This window comes from Protomyctophum parallelum (genome assembly GCF_964188405.1).
Source record: "Protomyctophum parallelum genome assembly, chromosome: 5".
NCBI lineage: Eukaryota > Metazoa > Chordata > Actinopteri > Myctophiformes > Myctophidae > Protomyctophum > Protomyctophum parallelum.
In genome coordinates this window covers 852,340-862,487 of record NC_139702.1, presented here as the reverse complement: position 1 = coordinate 862,487, position 10,148 = coordinate 852,340, and the positions used below count along the sequence as shown (strand labels likewise).

Genomic DNA, 10,148 nt, shown 5'->3' with positions numbered 1-10,148 from the left:
GCTCCATTACAGAGACCTCTATGCTCTGTGCAATAAGAAGTACAGGCCAGCTCCATTACAGAGACCGCTATGCTCTGTGCAATAAGAAGTACAGGCCAGCTCCATTACAGAGACCTCTATGCTCTGTGCAATAAGAAGTACAGGCCAGCTCCATTACAGAGACCGCTATGCTCTGTGCAATAAGAAGTACAGGCCAGCTCCATTACAGAGACCTCTATGCTCTGTGCAATAAGAAGAACAGGCCAGCTCCATTACAGAGACCTCTATGCTCTGTGCAATAAGAAGTACAGGCCAGCTCCATTACAGAGACCTCTATGCTCTGTGCAATAAGAAGAACAGGCCAGCTCCATTACAGAGACCGCTATGCTCTGTGCAATAAGAAGAACAGGCCAGCTCCATTACAGAGACCTCTATGCTCTGTGCAATAAGAAGTACAGGCCAGCTCCATTACAGAGACCTCTATGCTCTGTGCAATAAGAAGTACAGGCCAGCTCCATTACAGAGACCTCTATGCTCTGTGAAGTACAGGCCAGCTCCATTACAGAGACCGCTCTATGCTCTGTGCAATAAGCGTTGTTTTGACCAGAAACTACGTCCGGGACGGGGATTTAGATAAAAGTGACGCACACGGTACGGGTGCATGCGCAAATTAAGATGGTGGAATCTGTTCTCGAGAGATTTCTTCCAACCTAGCCTGAAAGAGCCCTATGCTTTTCTGGGCATAGAGAGGCGGAGCAAACTAGCGCTGGAAACCGACGCCGACTTCCTATTGGTTCAACCAACCTATGAGCCCCCCCTCCCCCCCCCCCCCCCCCCCCCCTCCTCCCCGCCCCAGTAGAACGTCACCACATTTGACTGCACTGTGTGCACTGCCATTGGTTAGCGAAATACAAGGTTCACTCCCACTTATATGCTTCTCCTGGCTCGTTCGCCCAGGGTTTATTTTTTTTTATTATTTTTTTCCTTTGAAAAACTTTCAGCCTGATTGGAGGAAACTGATAACCCTTCAGCCTGATTGGAGGAAACTGATAACCCTTCAGCCTGATTGGAGGAAACTGATAACCCAACTAGAAAATGTATTTTCTGGTTATTATCCCATTCTGAACGGGAACCCATGTTGGTGTTAGCATCATGTTATGCTTTAGCTATTTAAAAATAGCAGATCTACAAGCTCATATCGCGCCACCTCGCGATACCTCGTGGCGCGATACCGAGTGGCGCGATACCGAGTGGCGCGATACGAGCTTGTAGGTCTGCTATTTTTGAAAAATCGAAGAGCGACTGACATTTTTAGAATCTGATCTCAGGTCAGAATGGGTTCATCAGACCAGTGTGTGTCCGGCGGAAACCTCGTATGAATCTGATCTCAGGTCAGAATGGGTTCATCAGACCAGTGTGTGTCCGGCGGAAACCTCGTATGAATCTGATCTCAGGTCAGAATGGGTTATAGAGCTGGAGACAGTGGAGAGCTATTTTGTAGAATGTTTGCCTTTTTTATGTCCAGAATCAGTATGCTGCTGTTCATCATGTGGCTATAAGTATATGATACAGCTAAAGTGTGTGTGTGTGTGTGTGTGTGTGTGTGTGTGTGTGTGTGTGTGTGTGTGTGTGTGTGTGTGTGTGTGTGTGTGTGTGTGTGTGTGTGTGTGTGTGTGTGTGTGTGTGTGTGTGTGTGTGTGTGTGTGTGTGTGTGTGTGTGTGTGTGTGTGTGTGTGTCTCAGGGTGGGGGGCAGGGTGCCCAGTCAGCCGTTCTGCGCCGTCGGCTTTTTCCCTTTTTCTTCTCGCTGCAGCATCGCTCGGCCCTGCCCTACATACACACACACACACACACACACACACACACACACACACACACACACACACACACACACACACACACACACAGTGTCCCATCTTCCCTTTCAGAGTGGCTGGCTGTGATGAATGTCATGTCATTGTCTTGGACAATTCACCCAAAAACATCATTCCTGCTTTCTTAAGGTTTCTGAGTGGTGCTAGCCACTCCTATGCGGAGCTATGTGTGTGTGTATGTATGTATGTATGTATGCATGTGTACAGTACTTACGTGTCTGGTAGAGCGTGCACACACACACACACACACACACACACACACACACACACACACACACATGGGCCTATTGCTACGAGGAGGCAGAGTTTTGCAAAACACATTTTTTGACAGTATACTTCCTACATCATGCCATCATGTCATTGAAATAAACAAGTCTGTCAGATTTTTCATATTCCATGACAATGGCTAACAGGTGTGTATGTATATATATATATGTTGTCGTGCTTGATGAGAATGGTTCAAGATGGAGTGCCATGATATTTATACTGTTTCTGTTTTGTTGTTGTTTGTTTTTCTGTGGAGTTGACATTACTCTAAGTGACCCCCGGGTGTGGTGGTTATAATATTCTAATATGTCTTTCCTGTGTATTTTTGGTTTCTTCCTGAAAGCTGAAAGCCTTTGAATCAAACGACCCACTCAAAATGCACCACTTTAGTGACACACAGAAATCATCCTCTTCCCTAGCTCTGGTCCATAGCCTTCTACTGCTTCTACCATTCTGCCCTACAGTAAGGCTAGGGGCTGAGGGGCTCAGCCTCAGCCAGAGCCTGATCTTCACAGTGGTTTAATGTGCACTGAGTTGATTGATTGGGCCATAAAAGTGTCAAACTTGTTCTCTGCTCGTTAGTGTTCTCTCTAATCAATTAAAGCATGAAAGACGACCTGTCTGATGCCTGTCAGAGGGAGGAGGGGGGGGGGGTGTTTTACCTTTAACTCAGAGTGCCCCAGATTCCCTCTTTCTCCTATATGCCCAGCCTTGTCTGTTTGTGTGTTCCCCATACCGATGATTTGATTGGCTGAGAGCGAAGTACGCGTTGAGGGTTAAAAATCACACCCGTGTGAAGTGAGGGGCGCTCTTATCATGGTATTATGTTCATAACGTAACATGTCCATTTGCTCGTCCACATAATGACGTAAATTCTCCATTCATTGTCAACGGGAATTTAATCCATTCTGAACGGGCACCCATTTTGGTGTCAGCATCATGTTATGCTTTAGCTATTGAAAAATAGCAGATCTACAAGCTCGTATCGCGCCACCGAGTGGCGCGATACGAGCTTGTAGGTCTGCTATTTTTGAAAAAACTGACATTTTTAGAATCTGATCTCAGGTCAGAATGGGTTAATCAGACCAGTGTGTGTCCAGTGGAAACCTCGTATGAATCTGATCTCAGGTCAGAATGGGTTAATATAGGAGGGGCTATAGTGCCCCCCCCTCAAAAGGGAGGACAGACAAGTGAAGACGGACACATTTGTGATTGGCCGGAATGAGATGATGATGTACAGTATGATGATGTACTGTATGATGATGTATGATACATTTACTCATGTATACTGTAGTAAAGTAACCAAATACATTTACTCATGTATACTGTAGTAAAGTAACCAAATACATTTACTCATGTATACTGTAGTAAAGTAACCAAATACATTTACTCATGTATACTGTAGTAAAGTAACCAAATACATTTACTCATGTATACTGTAGTAAAGTAACCAAATACATTTACTCATGTATACTGTAGTAAAGTAACCAAATACATTTACTCATGTATACTGTAGTAAAGTAACCAAATACATTTACTCATGTATACTGTAGTAAAGTAACCAAATACATTTACTCATGTATACTGTAGTAAAGTAACCAAATACATTTACTCATGTATACTGTAGTAAAGTAACCAAATACATTTACTCATGTATACTGTAGTAAAGTAACCAAATACATTTACTCATGTATACTGTAGTAAAGTAACCAAATACATTTACTCATGTATACTGTAGTAAAGTAACCAAATACATTTACTCATGTATACTGTAGTAAAGTAACCAAATACATTTACTCATGTATACTGTAGTAAAGTAACCAAATACATTTACTCATGTATACTGTAGTAAAGCAGCAGCACTACTGTACTGTGTGTAGCCTTTTTTAATGAGATGATGATCATTGATGTACTCAGGGTTCCCCAATAGGCGGCCCGCGGGCCATTTGCGGCCCACAGAGCGCCCCCTTGTGGCCCATGAAAGAATTTCCAAAAAAATAAAACAAATGTTTTTTTTTGTTGTTTTTTTTCTTTTTTAAGGGTCCCAGATATAAATGGCATTAAATGGGGGTCAGTAGCCTATGCATGTCAAACTGGGCATCCTTTTCAAATGGGGTCTTGCCCTGAAAATGAATTTTCAGGGCAAGACCTCGACCTCGCACGTGCAGACTCGGCCCCCAGCCTGGTACGCTAGTCAAAATATGGCCCTTGAGGAAAAATAATTGGGGAACCCTGATGTACTGTATGATGATGTATGATGATAATCATCATCCTCCCACTGTCCTCCAGATCCTAGACGCCTCGTCTTCCCATTGGCTCCTGTCAGCCATCGCTGCTCTCCCAGTTCTGGGAATGTCAGTCCAGTGTCCCTGGAGACTGTGTCAGGATATGCATTATGCATGAGGGGGATATGGATGACGTTTGGGTGGTTCAGTGGTAAAGAGGAGATGGTGTCAGGATATGTATTATGCATGAGGGGGACATGTATGAGGTTGGGGCGGTGGTTCAGTGGTAAAGAGGCCAGATGGGAACCGCAAGGTTCCCAGTTCGAACCCTGTGGGCTCCCCCAGAGTTAGTGTCGAAGTAGCCTGACCTAAGCAGAGACATTTCTGGTCTAGAGGGGCGGGTCGCGCCTCAGAAATGCGCGCACCCTGATTGGATCTCATCGATCTGTCCGTCACCCCTGGCCCCTCCTCTCCCCCCTAGTGCAGCGCTACGTCACATCATTTAGAGCGACGCCCACCCGGAAGGGTTGACTCCCACTTTTAGACTGGTTCAGCCCACGGCTTTTTCCAGGCTTTCATCTTTCGCGCAGACGAAATGAAAGCCTGGCTATCGAGGCTACTGGCAGATCAACCCCTGGTCTGGATGATTGGGGGAGCCGCCATAGCAGGATATCTGATATTTACTTCACTCTACGATGTTCTACGGTTGTTGTTATTGGCGGCAGTTCATCAGAGATATGCTTTGTTTGGATGGGTTTACCAGGAGATGTTTTTAACACACATGAGAGCGCCCCTCACTTCACACAGGTGTGATTTCCTTTTAACCCATTCTGACCTGAGATCAGATTCATACGAGGTTTCCACTGGACACACACTGGTCTGATTAACCCATTCTGACCTGAGATCAGATTAAAAAAATGTCAGTCGCTCTTCGATTTTTTTCAAAAATAGCAGACCTACAAGCTCGTATCGCGCCACTCGGTGGCGCGATATGAGCTTGTAGATCTGCTATTTTTCAATAGCTAAAGCATAACATGATGCCAACACCAAAATGGGTGCCCGGTCAGAATGGGTTAATCTAATGTGTGAGGGTTATTGTGCGGTGTGATTTGATGAGAATGTTAACAGTGTTGAAGCCAATATACTGTACAATGGATTCACAATTGTTTTGTGGCTCAGTATTGATCTATAGTGGGATACAGAATGACTGTAGCAGAGTGTTTCCATGCAGTGAACCAACATGCACAATAGCAGCACCCTGACTCTGTTTGACCAGAATGGATCAGAGCCTTAATTGGTATCATCGGTGACAGCCCTATGAATGTAGTGACGGAGTGACGTGAGTGGCGTCCAAACGTCTTAGCTGTTGTAAAGAGGTAAAAGCAGCGTGCGTGCGTGCGTGCGTGCGTGCGTGCGTGCGTGCGTGCGTGTGTGTGTGCGTGCGTGCGTGTCCAACATATCCTGGTAGTTGTCGTATAGAGGTAAAAGTGTGTAAACCACAAGGCCTCGTGGGACTGATTGTTTCTGCTTCTGGCAGCCTGCAAGAAACATGACGCTGATCCACTGCTGCAGCTGGCAGCGGGCGGAAAGTAACCGAATACATTTACTCATGTATACTGTAGGAAAGTAACCAAATACATTTACTCATGTATACTGTAGGAAAGTAACCAAATACATTTACTCATGTATACTGTAGTAAAGTAACCGAATACATTTACTCATGTATACTGTAGGAAAGTAACCAAATACATTTACTCATGTATACTGTAGTAAAGTAACCAAATACATTTACTCATGTATACTGTAGGAAAGTAACCAAATACATTTACTCATGTATACTGTAGTAAAGTAACCAAATACATTTACTCATGTATACTGTAGTAAAGTAACCAAATACATTTACTCATGTATACTGTAGTAAAGTAACCAAATACATTTACTCATGTATACTGTAGTAAAGTAACCAAATACATTTACTCATGTATACTGTAGTAAAGTAACCAAATACATTTACTCATGTATACTGTAGTAAAGTAACCAAATACATTTACTCATGTATACTGTAGTAAAGTAACCAAATACATTTACTCATGTATACTGTAGTAAAGTAACCAAATACATTTACTCATGTATACTGTAGTAAAGTAACCAAATACATTTACTCATGTATACTGTAGTAAAGTAACCAAATACATTTACTCATGTATACTGTAGTAAAGTAACCAAATACATTTACTCATGTATACTGTAGTAAAGTAACCAAATACATTTACTCATGTATACTGTAGTAAAGTAACCAAATACATTTACTCATGTATACTGTAGTAAAGTAACCAAATACATTTACTCATGTATACTGTAGTAAAGTAACCAAATACATTTACTCATGTATACTGTAGTAAAGTAACCAAATACATTTACTCATGTATACTGTAGTAAAGTAACCAAATACATTTACTCATGTATACTGTAGTAAAGTAACCAAATACATTTACTCATGTATACTGTAGTAAAGTAACCAAATACATTTACTCATGTATACTGTAGTAAAGTAACCAAATACATTTACTCATGTATACTGTAGTAAAGTAACCAAATACATTTACTCATGTATACTGTAGTAAAGTAACCAAATACATTTACTCATGTATACTGTAGTAAAGTAACCAAATACATTTACTCATGTATACTGTAGTAAAGTAACCAAATACATTTACTCATGTATACTGTAGTAAAGTAACCAAATACATTTACTCATGTATACTGTAGTAAAGTAACCAAATACATTTACTCATGTATACTGTAGTAAAGTAACCAAATACATTTACTCATGTATACTGTAGTAAAGTAACCAAATACATTTACTCATGTATACTGTAGTAAAGTAACCAAATACATTTACTCATGTATACTGTAGTAAAGTAACCAAATACATTTACTCATGTATACTGTAGTAAAGTAACCAAATACATTTACTCATGTATACTGTAGTAAAGTAACCAAATACATTTACTCATGTATACTGTAGTAAAGTAACCAAATACATTTACTCATGTATACTGTAGTAAAGTAACCAAATACATTTACTCATGTATACTGTAGTAAAGTAACCAAATACATTTACTCATGTATACTGTAGTAAAGTAACCAAATACATTTACTCATGTATACTGTAGTAAAGTAACCAAATACATTTACTCATGTATACTGTAGTAAAGTAACCAAATACATTTACTCATGTATACTGTAGTAAAGTAACCAAATACATTTACTCATGTATACTGTAGTAAAGTAACCAAATACATTTACTCATGTATACTGTAGTAAAGTAACCAAATACATTTACTCATGTATACTGTAGTAAAGTAACCAAATACATTTACTCATGTATACTGTAGTAAAGTAACCAAATACATTTACTCATGTATACTGTAGTAAAGTAACCAAATACATTTACTCATGTATACTGTAGTAAAGTAACCAAATACATTTACTCATGTATACTGTAGTAAAGTAACCAAATACATTTACTCATGTATACTGTAGTAAAGTAACCAAATACATTTACTCATGTATACTGTAGTAAAGTAACCAAATACATTTACTCATGTACAGTATACTGTAGTAAAGCAGCAGCACTACTGTACTGTGTGTAGCCTTTTTTAATGAGATGATGATCATTGATGTACTTTGTACTGTATGATGATGTACTGTATGATGATGTACTGTATGATGATGTATGATGATAATCATCATCCTCCCACTGTCCTCCAGATCCTAGACGCCTCGTCTTCCCATTGGGTCCTGTCAGCCATCGCTGCTCTCCCAGTTCTGGGAATGTCAGTCCAGTGTCCCTGGAGACTGTGTCAGGATATGTATTATGCATGAGGGGGATATGTATGAGGTTGGTGGAGGCGGTGGTTCAGTGGTAAAGAGGCCAGATGGGAACCGCAAGGTTCCCAGTTCGAACCCTGTGGGCTCCCCCAGAGTTAGTGTCGAAGTAGCCTGACCTAAGCAGAGACATTTCTGGTCTAGAGGGGCGGGTCGCGCCTCAGAAATGCGCGCACCCTGATTGGATCTCATCGATCTGTCCGTCACCCCCGGCCCCTCCTCTCCCCCCTAGTGCAGCGCTACGTCACATCATTTAGAGCGACGCCCACCCGGAAGGGTTGACTCCCACTTTTAGACTGGTTCAGCCCACGGCTTTTTCCAGGCTTTCATCTTTCGCGCAGACGAAATGAAAGCCTGGGTATCGAGGCTAGTGTCGAAGTAGCCTGAGCTAACGTGTTAGGTTTCTGGTCTAGAGGGGCGGGTCGTGGCTCAGATTTGCGCACGCCCTGATTGGATCTCATCGATCTGTCCGTCACCCCCGGCCCCTCCTCTCCCCCCTAGTGCAGCGCTATACGTCACATCATTTGGAGCGACGCCCACCCGGAAGGGTTGACTCCCACTTTTAGACCAGAGTGGCCAATGCGTTCCTCCAGGCTTTACATTTTTGCACCAACAAAAATGAAAGCCTGGTACCGAGGCTAGTGTCGAAGTGTCCTTGAGCAGACACCTCTAATTGCTCCTGATGTGCTGGTTGGTGCCTTGCAATGGCCATCACTGTATGAATGTGTGTGTGTGAGTGGGTGATTGTAATGCACAATCTATGTAAAGCGCCTTGGATAAATGCACTATACACGTATAAATGCACCATTTCAAGTGGCAAACTTTTAATTAAATACACTTTTTTTAGGGGCATGTAATGTGATCTACCTGCACAGCCCTTGTGATCTACTGGCAGATCAACCCCTGGTCTGGATGATTGGGGGAGCCGCCATAGCAGGATATCTGATATTTACTTCGCTCTACCACGTTCTACGGTTGTTGTTATTGGCGGCAGTTCACCAGAGATCTGCTCTTTGTTTGGATGGGTTTTCCAGGAGATGTTTTTAACACACATGAGAGCGCCCCTCACTTCACACAGGTGTGATTTCCTTTTAACCCATTCTGACCTGAGATCAGATTCATACGAGGTTTCCACTGGACACACACTGGTCTGATTAACCCATTCTGACCTGAGATCAGATTCTAAAAATGTCAGTCGCTCTTCGATTTAAAAAAAAAAATAGCAGACCTACAAGCTCGTATCGCGCCACTCGGTGGCGCGATACGAGCTTGTAGATCTGCTATTTTTCAATAGCTAAAGCATAACATGATGCCAACACCAAAATGGGTGCCCGGTCAGAATGGGTTAATCTAATGTGTGAGGGTTATTGTGCGGTGTGATTTGACGAGAACGTTAACCGTGTTGAAGCCAATATACTGTACAATGGATTCACAATTGTTTTGTGGCTCAGTATTGATCTATAGTGGGATACAGAATGATTGTAGCAGAGTGTTTCCATGCAGTGAACCAACATTAGCACAATAGCAGCACCCTGACTCTGTTTGACCAGAATGGATCAGAGCCTTAATTGGTATCATCGGTGACAGCCCTATGAATGTAGTGACGGAGTGACGTGTGTGGTGTCCACACGTCTTAGCTGTTGTAAAGAGGTAAAAGCAGCGTGCGTGCGTGCGTGCGTGTGTGCGTGCGTGTGCGTGTGCGTGTGCGTGTGCGTGTGTGTGCGTGCGTGCATGTCCAACACGTCCTGGTAGTTGTTGTGAATACCGGAAGACTCGACCCGGTGCTTGCCCGTTTTTCCTCCCGGAGTTTTCCCCAGTGAGGGGGATAACTTTGTAATATGCTATTGGCTGTTTGTATTCTTTTTGGAAAAATATTAAAAGATACTCCTGTGGAAAGGCTATATTATTTGACTT

At 42.4% G+C, this 10,148-nt stretch overlaps 1 protein-coding gene across 1 annotated transcript in view; it reads left to right on the top strand.

Annotated features, from left to right (window-relative positions):
• LOC310858485 (glutamate receptor 2-like) overlaps positions 1-10,148 on the top strand; it is a 93,578-nt gene that overhangs the window by 17,702 nt on the left and 65,728 nt on the right. The window lies entirely within an intron of this gene.